The following is a 17,433-nucleotide window of genomic DNA, read 5'->3' on the forward strand; positions in this document are numbered from 1 at the left end:
TTACACTTTTCAACACTATCTGGAACGCAGGGTACCTTCCGACCGCATGGAAAGAAGCCATTGTGGTCCCTGTTTTAAAACAAATCAGAGATCCTTCCTCAGTGGCAAGCTACCGCCCGATAGCCCTCACAAGTTGCATGTGTAAGGTATTTGAAAAAATGATAAATCGGCGACTGATCCATTTCCTTGAACAGAACAAAGTGCTAGATCCTTATCAGTGTGGCTTCCGAGAAGGGCGCTCCACGACCGACCATCTTGTACGTATTGAAGGAAATATCCGGGACGCATTTATACATAAACAGTTCTTCCTCTCGATATTTCTCGATATGGAAAAGGCCTATGACACGACGTGGCGATACGGGATCTTGCGAGACTTATCGGAAATGGGCATTTATGGTAATATGCTAAACATAATAAAAAACTACTTGTCCAATCGTACCTCCCGGGTGAAAGTCGGCAATGTGCTGTCACGTCCTTTTACACAAGAAACTGGTGTACCCCAGGGAGGCGTGCTCAGTTGCACACTTTTTATTGTTAAAATGACAACGCTTCGTGCTTCCTTACCACCAGCCATTTTGTATTCCGTCTATGTGGACGACATTCAAATAGGCTTCAAATCCTGTAACCTCACAGTATGTGAGAGACAGGTACAGCATGGTTTGAACAAGGTGTCAGGGTGGGCAGAGAAAAATGGTTTTAAAATCAATCCTCAAAAGAGTTCTTCTGTGCTGTTTACAAGGAAGAGAGGCCTTGTTCCGGATCCTTGCTTACATATGTGTGGACAACAGATACCTGTAAACAAAGAGCACAAATTTCTAGGTGTTATACTTGACAATAGACTCACTTTCGTCCCACACATTAAACACCTCAAAGAAAAGTGTCTGAAAACAATGAACCTAATGAAACTTCTATCCCAGACTACGTGGGGTAGTGACAGGAAGTGCCTAATGAATCTGTATAAGAGCCTCATCCGGTCACGATTAGATTATGGTGCCGTGGTATATAACTCTCCCGCCCCAAGCGCGCTAAATATGCTAGACCCGGTTCACCATCTAGGCATCCGTTTAGCCACGGGCGCTTTCAGAACAAGCCCGATTGAAAGTTTATATGCCGAATCAAATGAATGGTCTCTCCACCTACAGAGATCATACAACAGCTTTACATATTTCCTTAAAGTACGCTCAGATCCTGAACATCCATGTTTTGATACCGTTACCGATATGACGTGCGCTACACTTTTCAGCAATCGCCCCTCTATAAGACAGCCTTTCTCGCTGCGTGTGAAGGAGCTTAGCAATGAAATGCATGTCCCACTCCTCGAGCATCGCTTAATGCACACAATCAAGCTCTTACCTCCTTTGGAGTGGCAGGTGATACAATGTGACATATCCTTTATAAAAGTTACAAAGCGCGCTCCTGAGGACGAAATCAGAATGCATTTCCTAGAACTTCAGTACAAACACTCCTGCGCAGATTTCTACACAGACGCTTCAAAGTCAAATGCCGGGGTATCCTATGCAGCCGTCGGCCCATCCTTCTCGGAATCCGATGTACTACATCCGGAAACAAGCATCTTTACGGCCGAGGCCTACGCAGTACTCTCTGCCGTGAAGCACATAAGAAGATCAAAACTTTCAAAAGCAGCGATCTATACAGACTCTCTAAGCGTCGTGAAGGCCTTAATGTCACTCTACAAACATAAAAATCCCGTATTCAATGAACTGTATTCGGTATTATGTAAAGCGTACTCATCTAACTAGAATATCATAATATGCTGGGTCCCTGGCCATAGGGAAATCGAAGGTAACGTTCTCGCGGACGAGATGGCAACGTCTATCACATCGCAAGCTGTTAACCCTACCGCTGATGTGCCTGTCACAGACCTGAGGCCTTTCTTACGAAATAAACTGCGAAATCACTGGCAGCGCACGTGGGACGCGCAAACAAATAACAAACTGCACCTCATAAAGCCCCAGTTAGGGTTTTGGCCCTCCCCAACGAAATGTCGGCGAACAGATGTCCTATTCTGTCGCCTCAGAATAGGACACACATTTGGGACCCATCATTTTCTACTTACTGGAATTGAACCTCCAACCTGTGGTAGATTCGGTGAGAGGCTGACCGTCCTCCATGTCCTCTTGGAGTGTCGGAAAGCCGAACCTGAAAGAATGAAACATTTTCCGCTTGCATACCGTAATTACATCCCTCTACACCCGGCTATGTTTATTGGTAAGGAACCGCTTTTTAACACCAAGGCAGTCCTCGACTTCTTAAAGGATGTAGTTCTACACGTTATAAGCCCATTAAATTCGTAGAGCATCCTCGCTCTAGAGGATACCGCTGGGATAACTGTTTTGAATAGCACATGCCTCCAAGCCCTTGTGCTTCAAGGGCTCTAAGGAGGTAGTAGTGCTCTAGCATTTCTTATAATATGATATATTTTACCTATCGCATTATTCTTTTTATATGCATCTATATGTTCATAGTACAAGTCATACGTCATCGCCATAATTTTATTACACATATTTTACGCACTTTAGAGCGTATATTTTAAGGCCCCTTTACAGCCACGTCACACCAATTTCATAGTAATCATAGTTACACTGCACACCCACTACCACAGACATGGCGCTCTTTGGCCACACCTGGCCCTTGCGCCACAAAACCCCTATACATCATCATCATCATCATTCCACACATTAAATATCTGAAAGAAAAATGTCTAAAAACAATGAATTTAATGAAACTTCTATCCCAGACTACATGGGGTAGTGATAGGAAGTGTTTAATGAACCTACACAAGAGCCTAATTCGGTCTCGATTGGATTATGGTGCTGTAGTATATAACTCTGCCGCCCCGAGCGCACTAAAGATCCTAGATCCTGTCCACCATCTAGGAATCCGACTGGCCACTGGCGCTTTCAGAACGAGTCCCATACAAAGTCTATATGTAGAATCAAATGAATGGTCTCTCCACCTACAGAGATCATACATTAGCTTTACATATTTCCTTAAAGTACGCTCTAATCCTGAGCATCCATGTTTTGATACCGTTACTGATATGACGTGCGCTACACTTTTGAGCAATCGTCCCTCCATAAGACAGCCTTTCTCGCTGCGTGTGAAGGAGCTTAGCGATGAAATGCATGTCCCACTCCTCGAGCATCGCTTAATGCACCTAACCAAGCTCTTACCTCCTTGGGAGTGGCAAGTGATACAATGTGACATATCCTTTATAAAAGTTACAAAGCACGCTCCTGAGGCCGAAATCCAAATGCATTTCCTAGAACTCCAGCACAAGCACTCCTGCGCAGAGTTCTGCACAGACGCTTCGAAGTCAAATGCCGGGGTATCCTATACAGCCGTCGGCCCATCGTTTTCGGAATCCGTTGTACTGCATCCGGAAACAAGTATTTTTACGGCCGAGGCCTACGCATTACTCTCTGCTGTAAAGCACATAAGAAAATCGAAACTTCCAAAAGCAGCGATCTATACAGACTCTCTCTGCGTCGTGAAGGCCTTAATGTCACTCAGCAAACATAAAAATCCCGTATTTAATGAACTATATTCGGTCTTGTGCAAAGCGTACTCATCTAACCAGAATATCATAATATGCTGGGTCCCTGGCCATAGGGGAATCGAAGGTAACGTTCTGGCGGACGAGATGGCCACGTCAATCACATTGCAAGCTGTTAACCCTACCGCTGCGGTGCCTGTCACAGATCTGAGGCCTTTCTTGCGAAGGAGGCTGCGAGATCACTGGCAACACATGTGGGATGCGGAAACGGATAATAAGCTCCACCTGATAAAACCACAGTTAGGATTGTGGCCCTCTACTACAAAATCGCGCCGGACAGATGTCCTATTCTGTCGTCTCAGAATAGGACAGACGTTTGGCACCCATAATTTTCTACTCACCGGAAGTGAGCCTCCAACCTGTGGTAGATGCGGGGAGAGGCTGACCGTACTCCACGTCCTCCTGGAGTGTCGGGAAGCCGAATCTGAGAGAAAGAGATATTTTTCCTTAGCATACCGCCGACACATTCCTCTTCATCCTCTAATGTTTCTCGGTCCAGAACCGCTTTTTAATACAAACAGTGTCCTAGGTTTTCTCAGAGATGTCGTCTTACATGTTATTAGTCCCATGAATTCGTAGCGCCTCCTCTCTCGAGAGGATGCCACTGCGATAATTGTTTTGCGTAGCACATGCCTCCAGGCCCTTGTGCTTCAAGGGCTCTAAGGAGGCAGTAGTGCTCTGGCATTTCTTATAATCGTGATATATTTTACCTATCGTATCATTCTTTTATATGCATCTAAATTTTCATAGTACAAGTCATACGTCATCGCCATAATTTTATCATACAGATTTTACGCACTTTAGAGCGTATATTTTAAGGCCTCTTTACCGCCACCTCACACCAACTTTATAGCAATCATAATTACACCGCAAACTCATTACCACAGACATGGCGCTCTTTGGTCACACCTGGCCCTTGCGCCATAAAACTCCACACATCATCATCATCATCATCATCATCATGACCGTCCTCCATGTCTTCCTGGAGTGCCGGGAAGCCGAAAGAGACAGGAGAAAACATTTTCCTTTTGCATACAGCCATCACGTCCCTCTGCATCCGGCCATGTTTCTTGGTGTAGAACCGCTTTTTAAGACCAAAGCAGTCCTCGCTTTTTTAAACGATGTTGTACTAAATGTTACAAGCCCATTCATTTCTTAGCGCATCCTCCTTGCAGAGGATATCGCTAGGAGAGATTCTCTGTCCCCGCAGGGGCGTCTGCGTGAGCAGGCGTTTGATGTGTTGCGACACCACGTACCCGAGCACACGAGGGTTGGACCCTCCCGCGTGTAGCCGTGCGCGGCTTAGCCGTGTCCGGGGAAAGGGGGATCCTGGGGGTTGATCCGATGCGGGGTGTTCGGACCTTTAAGGCCCCCCGGTGGAGGCAACACACCTCTTTGGCCTCTGCTTCGCGTAGAGGGCACCCCCGGACTGACCCACCCGGGGGAAATCGGTAGTTGCCTTTTCCTGTCTCTCTCTCCCTCCAGCCTTCGTCTTTCTCTCACTTTCCATCTTTCCTGTCTTCTCCTCGCTTCTCTTTACTTCCAATTTTTCCTGGCAGCGAGGGTTAACCATGTGTGGGTGGCCAACCTTGGATACTCCAGATTGGGTTATAGTAGCACCGTACAACTGGCGAGGGCTTGTCTTACTCGTAAGACTTGCTCCGTCCCCATGTTGGACTCGGTGGTGGGCGGTTGGCGCTGCTGCCGAACTCAAGACTTCTATATGGCTTCTAGCAAACCACTTTCCCTTGATCGCCCTCTAAAAAGAGCGCGCACCAATGCAACGTTTCAATTCTTTTTGAAGAACAATCAAGAACACTTCCCTAAGTACCAAGTAAGCCACAGTGAAGGCAACAAGAGCGTGCGTAAATTCTCCCCCTTCTTGGTGGCGAAATGCCTCGCAAACACTATAGGATCTTGCTACAAAGCTACAAAGATGTCGAATGGAGACCTGCTCCTTGAATTGAAGGATAAAACACAACACGATAAAATTAATGACTTGAAATGCATTGGCGATGTAGCAGTCACTGTGTCGGCACATCGAACCATGAACACGAGCCGTGGAGTAATCTCTGAAGACGACTTCTTGGACCTTAGTAACGAAGAGCTGCTTGAAGGTTTCTAGGACCAAAATGTGATGCTTTAAGTGCCAGAGGTATGGGCATGGATCCCAGACATGCCGAGGAAGGCAGACTTGCGCAAATGCAGCTTGAACGATCATCCATCAGACACTTGCGACTCATCTCCACATTGCGTGAACTCTCCCGCAAGGGCACCTTGAGACTCAAGGTGATGGAGCTTGGCGCCACCACGGACCCTTAGCCCCCATACCGAAGCTGTAATCCGCACCGTGGCGAGAGGTTGTAAGGTGAAGGGTAGAAACCATGAACGGTGGCGGTCGGGGCCATGGTCAAGCCCAGGCCGACGGGCTCCCCGTCTGTTTACCAGGTGGGGGCTCCGGGACCTTCTTGTGTCTATAAGGGTGAAACACAGGTGACACAATAGGAACCCTTAATCCATACATGCCGCATGGATTCTCAATTTCCCCCTCTAAAAAAAATGATCGGAACCGGGAACGGTACCGCACCGAAGGAATCAAAGTTCCAACTCAGAAATGTGCAGAAAATTTTCCACAGTTCCTGGTAGTTCACGCTGTTGAGCAAAAGGTTCCAGTGGCCACTCTATCAGTGTTTGTACTACAAAAGTGGCTAGTAGCTAACGTAGGCGAAGAATATGAAGCAAAAAAACTGTCCTCAGGAGATCTGCTTGTAGAAGTCAAATCCAAAAAGCAGAGTGATGCGTTAATCGCACAAAAGAAGCTTGTTGACCTTAACATTACTGTAACACCTCACAGAAGCCTGAACAGCGTTCAGGGAGTAATTTCTGAGCGGCTGCTAATGACAGAAAACGAAAATGAGCTCCTCGAGAATTTGCGAGACCAAGGAGTAACGTCCCTGCGCCGCATAAATATAAAGCGCAATGGCGAAGAAAAAACAACACCTCACATCGTGCTAACATTCGGCAGCACTCGCTTGCCCGAGTCTGTCCGGGTTGCATTCATCAGGTGCCCAGTGCGCCCATACATCCCTAACCCTAGGAGATGTTTCAAATGCCAAAGGTATGGCCATGGCAGCAACACATGTAGAGGCAAGGAGACCTGTGCGAAATGCGCCGAAACCGAACACAATACTGACAACTGCCAAGCAAGTGAAACAAAGTGTGCAAATTGCAACGGTCCACATGCAGCGTACTCACGAACCTGTGAAGTATTCAAAAAAGAAAAACAAATAATCAATCTGAAAGTACGAGAAAACATATCTTACCCTGAGGCAAGGAAAAAGTTCAGTCAAGAGACATCCAGGTCATATGTTGACGCCGTGCGCCGGGGGCCTGAGCGGCGTCTGGTGACAGTGGGCACACAGTACACCATTGTTGATGTGTGCCTGCCCCGTCCCCCACCCGAACGGCACTCCGGTGTCGGCACCATTGACATCCCGGAGGTTCACCTGACGGCGGCCTCTGGCACAACCAAAGTTAGTGGGAGTGGCGACACACCACTCCAACTTCAGGCCACTGCCCAGGCAGGGCCATCCACAACTCTGACAGGTGCAGCCAAGGCTGCCATACTATCACAGAGAAAAGCCTCGCTGGCCCCTGAGCCGGTAGGCCGCAGGGCTTCCCCCCATAGGGAGAAGCCACAAATCCGTACCCCCGCGGGTTCCCCGCGGAAACCCATCACCTCGCTGGAGGCGATGGATATAAGTAGTAGCGCGCCTCCGCAGCAGCGGCGGCGCAACTCCCTTGAATCACAAAAAGGGAGGAAAAACTCCAATAACGGGCCCCACAAAACCGGTAGCATAGGTTTTTGAAATACTTACGTCAAATTTATTAGGTATGGCGTTCCTAATTCACTGGAACTGTCGAGGCATATTAAAAAACTACGGCGACATAAAAGATATTCTTGCTGTATATTCCCCGGTTGTTTTGTGTCTCCAGGAGACAAACTTGGGGTCAAAACATAAAAATATTTTAAGTAAATACAAAGTCTTTCGTCACGACCGAGAGCAAGCAAATAGGCTCTCTGGAGGTACTGCCATAGTTGTTCAAAGTAGTGTGGCTACTCGTGAAGTCAAGCTTCAGACTGCACTTGAAGCCGTTGCAGTATCTGTAGTACACTTTAAAACAATTACAGTATGCTCCGTATATATCCAACCAAACCTGATAGTAACGCTCCATGACTTAGAAGACCTTTTAAAACAATTACCAGAGCCATATCTGTTAGTCGGCGATTTTAATGCTCACTCCAATTTGTGGGGAAGCGAACAAACGGACATTAGAGGCCGTATTTTAGAAGATTTTATTCTCTGCAATAATATATGCCTGCTCAACAGGGGCAAACACACATACTGCTCTCCAAGCTCCGGAAAATGGAGCTGCATAGATTTGTCTCTTACATCGCCTTCTGTTTTTAATGCTTTTAAATGGGATGTCTTGGACAACCCGTATGGTAGCGATCATTTACCTGTTTTTATCAACCTAACATCATCTCCGCAAATCATTCCTACAAAACCACGACGTTGGATGCTCCATTTGGCCGACTGGGCGCTGTTTCGAGAAAGTGCCAGCTTAGAAAAAATAGATCCACATCATTTAGGTATAGATGAACTTAACGAAATTGTCACAAACTGCATTATTTCTGCCGCGCTCCTGGCCATACCTCAATCTTCTGGAGTGGTGAAACAAAACCACAAAACCTGGTATACAAAAGAATGTAGGTTAGCAAAAAAGAAACAGAACAAAGCATGGGGAAACTTTCGAAGGTACCCCACGCAGAAAAATCTCATAGACTTTAAAAAGGCAAGAGCACAAGCCCGATATATCCGCCGTAGAACCGAAAAGACTTCGTGGCAAAATTACGTGACTTCCATAAATAGCTCAACCACATCAAAAGAAATGTGGGAGAAGGTACGTAAGCTAGATGGTAAATACTCCCCTTTCACACTTCCCCTTCTAACAGCCCCTGGTGCACAGACAAATATCGAAGAGCAGGCAGACATTTTAGGTGAATATTTTTCGGCAGTTACCAGCTCACCAAACTACACAGAATCATTTCTTACGTACACAAACAGAGCCGAGAAACAAAGACTCCCTACAAGTGGATATACAAATGAACCATATAATAAATTATTCACAGTTCAAGAAATCAACACAGTCTTATCCGCTGGTAAACAGACTGCACCCGGCCCTGACGGAATACACTATCAAATGCTGTCCCACCTCTCTGAACCTGCCGTAGAGGCACTCTTAAGTTTTTTTAATAAGGTTTGGGTATCGGGTAAACTACCCGAAGCCTGGAAGAAGGCCATCATCGTTCCATTTTTAAAGTCCAAAAAACCACCAACCTCTCCCAGTAGTTACAGGCCCATAGCGCTCACCAGCTGCCTCGCAATATCCTTTGAAAGTATCGTGAATATGAGATTAACCTTTGTGCTAGAAGCCCGTGAGCTACTTGATGTCCATCAGTGCGGTTTCAAAAAGGCATGCTCCACAACAGACCACCTGGTTCGTCTTGAAAATACTATTCGTGAAGCCTTTATACACAAACAACAATGTCTTGCTGTATTTTTCGATTTAGAGAAAGCTTATGACACAACCTGGAGGTACGGAATTCTTCACGATTTGGCTGAACTTGGTATTCGGGGCAGGATGCTGAACAGCCTAAAAGACTTCCTGTCAAACCGTTCATTCCATGTACGCCTCGGTTCAACCCTGTCGAGAATTTTCATTCAAGAAAATGGAGTGCCCCAAGGGAGTGTTTTAAGCACGACCCTCTTTGTTGTTAAAATGAATTCAATCGGTAAAATAATTCCAAGGCCAATTATGTATTCAATCTATGTCGACGATCTTCAGATAGCTTGCACGTCCTCAAACATAGCAACATGCGAAAGACAAGTGCAGTTAACAATAAATAAACTTTCAAAGTGGGCTGACCAAAATGGTTTCCGGTTCTCCCCACAGAAAACAGTGGCCATCCTTTTCTCACTAAAACGTGGCCTACAGACAGATCCTATACTACACCTGAACGAAGCAGAATTGCCGGTAAAAAATGAACACAAATTTCTGGGCATAACTTTTGACAGAAAACTGACCTTCTTGCCACACATAAAGAACCTGAAGAAGGAAACCTCCCAATCATTAAACATATTAAAGGTGCTTTCACATAAACGCTGGGGGGCTGATAGGACCTGCCTTTTACACATCTACCGCAGTATAGTTCGCTCTTGCCTCGATTATGGTTGCATAGTATACAACTCAGCTCGACAGTCCTACCTGAAGCAATTAGATCCAGTTCATAACTCAGGTCTGCACCTTGCAAGTGGGGCATACAGGACATCAGCCATAAATAGCCTATATGTCGAATGTAACGAACCAGCCCTCGCAGATAGAAGAGCCATGCTCACATGCACATATGTCCTAAAAACCCGTTCACTACCAAAACATCTCTGCTACTCCATAGTTACGAAGTGCCCGTCTAAGCAGCTTTTTAACAACAAACCGAATGCGACGAGACCCCTTATTCTCCGATTTGAAGAAATTTGCCAGGAATTAGGTATTCTAGACACACTGCCTGATGTTGCCCAGAGACCCGAACCACTGCCACCTTGGCACACCTTTTCCAGTGTAGGTGACTACACACTGACACATTTTCATAAAAAGCAAACTCCACGTGAACATATAATACAAAAATTTTTGGCACTAGACGAAACGTACAAAGGACACACAGCATTTTATACTGACGGTTCCAAAACATCACTTTACGTCGGAGGTGCTGTAGTGCAAGATAAATGGGAAAAGGTAGTCAGGTTGCCTCAGTGCACGTCAATTTTCTCAGCCGAATGTCATGCCATTTCGGTGGCTGTATCAAAAATAGTCGAGATGAACATTCAAAACAGCATTAGATACACGGACTCGCTGAGTGCAATGACAGCACTGAAAGCCAGAAACGTAAGGGAACCTTTAATAGGAAATGTAATTCATAACATAATAACCGCTCAAACACAAGGACACGAAATTAAGCTCTGTTGGATACCAAGCCATCACGGAATTAGAGGCAACGAGAGAGCTGACGCGTGCGCCGCTCAAGCCTGCTATAAGGAGGTCAGTACTGTAAATATACCCTATACAGATTGCATGAAGTTAGTGAAAAACAAGCTGAAAGAAAAATGGCAGTGTACATGGAATAGCGAAGAAAATAACAAACTACATTTAGTAAAACCTATTCTAGGAGAATGGCGATCATGCAGGCATCAGGAACGTTTTATAGAAGTAATTTTATGCCGCCTGCGCATCGGACACACACACCTAACACATAACTTCCTACTGACAAAACAAGAGAAACCCTTATGTGAGAAATGTGGAGATGAACTCACTGTAAATCACATTTTATTCTCGTGCACACAACTCGAACGGCTAAGGAAAAGATATTTTACTGTATTTTACAATGAATGCATTCCCTTTCATCCCAGTCTGCTTTTAGGAGATAACCCACTTGTAGGAACTTCATCTCTTTTTAGTTTTTTGAAAGACGCAGCGATCCTAAACGAAATATAATATATCACAGAACTACTAATTCTAAAAATTATTACCTAGTTTTTTCACGCATCTTATGATGCACCTCACCAATTTTCTCAGTCCTGAGAAGAAGGCTGAGGTCTTCATTTGGTCTGTTGGGCTCCTCAGAGTCCTTGTCCGGACAAGGACTTTCGCTGAGGATACCCAATTTTATAAATAAATTATACCATGTGTTTGGCGCATGATAGCCTCAGTTGCTTATGCGCCATAAAACCCAATACAATACAATACAATACATTGCGTGAACTGTGATGAAAGCCATCCAGCCTACTCTAGAACATGCCCTAAATGGAAGAAAGAAAAAGAAATCATTGCATTAAAGGTAAAAGAAAATATAACGTTTCACGAAGCAAGAAAACGTCTGTGATATTTAGATCACACAAATTTTTCCGAGGTGGCGCGACGGGGGGCAGCGTCACAAATCCCTCGGGAGTCTACCGCGGTCACTGATAGTGGTCCGGTAATCACTCCGCCGGCCACCCTGGTGGCTGCAGCAAGTGCTGCTCCATCAACATCGAAGGTGGACCTGCCGACTCCGGTCCCGCAGGTCGCAAAGCTAATCCGAACTCCACGGCCTGGGACGCGAGTTTCAGCGCCTAGTTCACGATCCTCCAGCGCTTCAGACAAGGTTATGGAGGTCGATCAGAAATCCTCGGTGTCATCGACGCCGAAAGATCAGCGCTCTCAAGAGCGCGCTAGAAGAGATAAAATACCTGTAACTGCTCAAAGAAAGGGACCGGTAACCTAAACGGTTACCGCCCTTGTATACACATCCATCTATCTTTACCACGTGCTCTTGAACACAGACAACAAAATCTTCCTCAATATGGCTACACAAATAATTCAGTGGAATGCCAGGGACCTATTTCGCAATCTAGATGACGTCAAAGATCTACTGGAGGAATATCAGCCACGACTGTTCTGTGTTCAAGAAACACATTTAAAGTCCACACGCCAGAACTTTTTAAAACAGTACATAATTTTCCGTAAAGATAGCAATAATGGCAATTCTTCTTCAGGTGGTGTGGCAATCATAGCCCAAAAGTCAGTTGCATGCCAGCATGTATCACTCAAAAGTTCATTTGAAGCAGTGGCTGTTCGGGCTATATTGTTCAACCAACATATAGCTATTTGCTCTATATATTTACCGCCTGATGAAAGCTTTGACATTGCGCAATTTGAAAAGCTGATTGACCAGCTTCCCGAACCCTATATAGTAATCGGAGACTTCAATGCTCACAGCACATTCTGGGGTGACTCAAGATGTGATGCGAGAGGACGGGCAATAGAAAACTTCCTTCTTTCTTCTGGAGCCTGTCTATTTAACAAGGCAGAGCCAACCTACTACAGTTCCACACACAACACGTATTGATGTATAGGTTTAGCAATAGGGTCAGCGTCACTTCTTCCATACCTGGAATGGAGAGTTATCAGTACCCCGCAGGGGCGTCTGCGTCAGCAGGCGTTTGGTGTGTTGCGACACCACGTACCCGAGCACACGAGGGTTGGACCCTCCCGCGTGTAGCCGTGCGCGGCTTAGCCGTGTCCGGGGAAAGGGGGATCCTGGGAGTTGAGCCGATGCCGGGTGTTCGGACCTTTAAGGCCCCCGGCGGAGGCAACACGCCTCTTTGGCCTCTGCTTCACGTAGACGGCACCCCCGGACTGACCCACCCGGGGGAAATCTGCAGTCGCCTTTTCCTGTCCTCCTCTCCAATCTTCGTCTTTCTCTCTCCCCCTTTTTCATCTTTCCTGTCTTCTCATCACTTCTCCTCACTTCCTAGTTTCCCGGCGGCAAGGGTTAACCTTGTGTAGCTAGCCAGCCTTGGTTATGCTGTATTTGGTTATAGCAGCGATGTACGGCTGGCGTTGGCAGGGTTTCCCTTGCAGGAACTTCTGTCACGTCCCCCTGTAGGGCTCCATGGTGGGTGGTCGGCATCGCGGCCGAAAACCCAACATTACTTATGAAACATGCTTTTCCTAAACTACCTGATCGCCCTCAGAAACGAGGGCGCACCGAAGAAGTTTTTCAGTTTTTCGGACAAGTCCACAATTTTCCTCGTTTTCATGTCATCCACGCGGAAAAACCAGCTAAACAAGTGCGAACAATCTCCCCGTTCCTTGTATCTAAGTCTCTTACTGACGTTTTTGGTCCAGGATATAAGGTGTCGAGGATGGCTAGCGGTGACCTCCTCTTGGAGCTCCGCGATCTGCAACAATTTGAGAAACTGCCAAAACTAGTATCATTTGGGGAGACCCAAGTAGTAGTAACCCCGCACCGCACGATGAATACCACCCGCGGCGTTGTCTCGGACGATGATTTGCTGGAGCTCACTGAGGCTGAACTCTTGGAGGGCTTCAGTGAACAAAATGTCATAAATGTCAAAAGAATCAAGATAAGGCGCGAGGATGAAGAAATTGCGACCAAGCACCTAATTCTCACCTTCAATTCAAGTGTCCTGCCCGAATCAATCGAGGCCGGGTACATCAAGCTCCGTGTAAGACCGTATGTGCCAAATCCCTTGAGATGTTTCAAATGCCAACGTTTTGGCCACAGCTCGCAGAGCTGCCGAGGCCGCCAAACATGTGCGAAATGCAGTGCCCTTGAACACGCAAGTGAAGACTGTAAGAACTCTCTACACTGTGTAAACTGTGATGGGGATCACGCCGCGTACTCACGGTCGTGCCCCTCCTGGAAGAAGGAAAAAGAAATTGTAACCATAAAAGTAAAAGAGAATATATCGTTCAAAGAGGCACGAAGGCGGGTAGCATACCTGCCAAAGAAAAGCTTTGCCGAAGTGGCGCGTCAGGGGGCAGCGTCACAACGGCCTCCGGCGGCTGTCCGACCCACAAGCAGTGAGTCGGCAGTCACGCCATCTGCCCCCGCGACGGTTGCAGCTAGCGCTGCTCTGTCAACCGAGGAGAAGGAACCATCGACCCCGAAGGTGGGCGCAGCCGAGGCTGCCTCAACTTCCCAGGTCCCTTCCTGCGCTGGCAACGGCCGGCGTAGCCAAATCCCTCTGGGAGCCCCATCGACCTCCGGGCTGGTGGGCGCAGGGGTCTTGCACTCCAAGGCGGGACCCCCTCTGAAAACTTCCCGCTCGCAAGAGCACGTGTCCGGCGCCTCACAAGAGGCAATGGACACTACACCTATCCTCAAGGCGCACCAGGCGCCTAAGGAGCGGCGAGGTTCCCTCGAACGCTCCAGAAAGGGCAGAACTCCCGTTACAGGGCCTCGAAAGGGCTCTGTAATTTAATCTCTGTAATTTACATAATCACTACCTCTGTTTCTGTACACACAGCACCTATTGACCACCAATATGGATACACAAATCATACAATGGAACGTCAGAGGTCTTCTTAGGAACCTTGATGACTTGCAAGAGCTTATACAAAAACACAATCTAAAAGTGCTGTGTTTACAGGAAACACACTTAAATTCCAAACACACAAACTTTCTCCGACAGTACATAACTTTTCGCAAAGATCGCGATGATGCTGTCGCATCATCGGGCGGTGTCGCGATTGTTATCCATAAGAGCGTTGCGTGTCAACTTTTACAGCTACAAACGCCTCTCGAAGCAGTGGCGGATGGAGCTGTTCTCCTAAACAAACTCATCACCATTAGCTCTCTTTACATACCCCCACATTACAAATTAATGAAACATGAATTTCAATCCTATATAGATCAGTTGCCAGAACCTTATGTTGTTCTGGGCGATTTCAATGCGCACAGCTCCCTGTGGGGCGACTCTCGTATTGATGCGCGAGGACGCCTCGTTGAACAATTCCTTTTTTCGTCCGGTGCGTGTCTGCTGAATAAGAAGGAACCCACTTATTACTGTCTCGCAAACAGAACCTTTTCTTCATTTGATCTTAGTATAGTTTCCCCGTCAATACTGCCCGAACTTGAATGGGAAGTTAACGACAATCCTTACGAGAGCGACCACTTCCCCATACTCCTAAGAACATATAAAGAATGCGAATATCTACCCCAGGCTCCTAGGTGGAAGATCGACGCAGCCGACTGGGAGAAGTTCCGAGCTCTCACTAGGATCTCATGGAATGACATGTCTTCTTTAGGAATTGATGCTGCTGTGCATTATTTTACGGCCTTCATTATAGATGCAGCATCTAAATGCATATCTGAAGTAAGTGGTGTTGCATGCAAACGACGCGTCCCGTGGTGGAACGACGAATGTAGGACCGCCCGTAAGAAACAGAACAAAGCGTGGGGGTTGCTACGCGCCTCTCCCACTGCGGAGAATCTTATTAACTTTAAAAAAGTAAAACCCGAAGGCAGGCGGACCCGCCGACTGGCCAGAAGAGAAAGCTGGCAGAAGTTTTTATCGGGCATCAACTCGTACACAGATGAGGCCAAAGTCTGGAACAGGGTTATTAGGATAATAGGACGACAAGCACAATCACTCCCTCTGGTAAACACACAAGGCGATACCCTGCAAGATCAGGCAGACTCACTTGGGGAGCACTTTGAGAGCGTCTCGAGCTCAACCCATTATCCTCAGTCCTTCCTCAAATATAAATAAACAGAAGAATGTAAGCCAATAATTAGAAAATGCAGACAGAATGAAACCTATAACCGGCCTTTCAGTATTGCCGAGTTGAGAGCTGCCTTGAGTACATGCAAAAGCACTGCACCTGGGCCTGACAGAGTCATGTATGACATGATAGGAAACTTACATTCTGACACTCAATTTACACTAACACTTTTCAACACTCTGTGGGCTGCGGGATACCTCCCATCTACATGGAAAGAGGCGATTGTGGTTCCTCTCCTGAAGCAGGGAAAAGACCCCTCCTTGGCCGGAAGTTATCGTCCGATAGCTCTTACGAATTGTCTGTGTAAGCTCTTTGAAAAAATGATTAATCACAGACTCGTACACTTCCTTGAATTCAGTGTACTGCATCCGGAAACAAGTATCTTTACGGCCGAGGCCTACGCAGTACGGTCTTCTGTAAATCACATTGTATATATCGCTGATTTTTGAAGTTTCGATTTTCCTGACTCCCTAAGCGTCGTGAAGGCCTTGATGTCACCCTATAGACGCAAAAATCCAGTACTAAATGAACTATATTCCGTCTTGTGTAAAGCGTACATATCAAACCAGCATATCATTATATGCTGGGTGCCTGGCCATAGGAGCATCGAGGGCAACGTTCTGGCGGAGGGGATGGCCACGTCTATAGCATCGCAAGCCGTTAACCCTACCGCTGAGGTGCCTGTCACAGATCTGAGGCCTTTCTTGCGAAGGCGGCTGCGGGCCCACTGGCAACGCATGTGGGACGCGGAAAAAGATAAACTCCACCTAATAAAGCCACAGTTAGGACTCTGGCCCTCTACAACAAAATCGCGCCGAACAGATGTCCTATTCTGTCGTTTAAGAATAGGACACACATATGGCACCCATAACTTTCTACTGACCGGAAGTGAGCCTCCAACCTGTGGTAGATTCGGGAAGAGGCAGACCGTACTCCACGTCCTCCTGGAGTGTCGGGAAGCCGAATCTGAGAGAAAGAGACATTTTTCATTAGCATACCGACAGCACATTCCTCTTCATCCTGCAATGCTTCTTGGTCCAGAACCTCTTTTTAATACAGACTCAGTGCTACGTTTTCTGAGAGATGTGGTCTTAAATGTTATTAGTCCCATGAATTCGTAGCGCCTCCTGTCTCGAGAGGATGCCACTGCGATAATTGTTTTGCATAGCACATGCCTCCAGGCCCTTGTGTTTCAAGGGCTCTAAGAAGGCAGTAGTGCTCTGGCATTTCTCATAATCTGATATATCTTACCTATCATATCATTCTTTTTATATGCATCTAAATTTTCATAGTACAAGTCATACGTCATCGCCATAATTTTATGATACACATTTTACGCACTTTAGAGCGTATATTTTAAGGCCTCTTTACAGCCACCTCACACCAATTCCATAGTAATCATAAGTACACTGCAAACTCATTAGCACAGACATGGCGCTCTTTGGCCATACCTGGCCCTTGCGCCACAAAACGCCATACATCATCATCCTTGAATTCAACAATATACTCGACCCCTATCAGTGTGGCTTCAGACAAGGGCGGTCAACAACAGATCATCTTGTGCGCATTGAAGGATATATTCGCGATGCCTTTGTACACAAACAGTATTTCCTCTCCATATTCCTCGATATGGAGAAGGCATATGATAAAACATGGCGTTACGGGAT

The sequence above is a fragment of the Dermacentor andersoni genome, chromosome 7, assembly GCF_023375885.2.
Source record: "Dermacentor andersoni chromosome 7, qqDerAnde1_hic_scaffold, whole genome shotgun sequence".
Taxonomy (NCBI): domain Eukaryota; kingdom Metazoa; phylum Arthropoda; class Arachnida; order Ixodida; family Ixodidae; genus Dermacentor; species Dermacentor andersoni.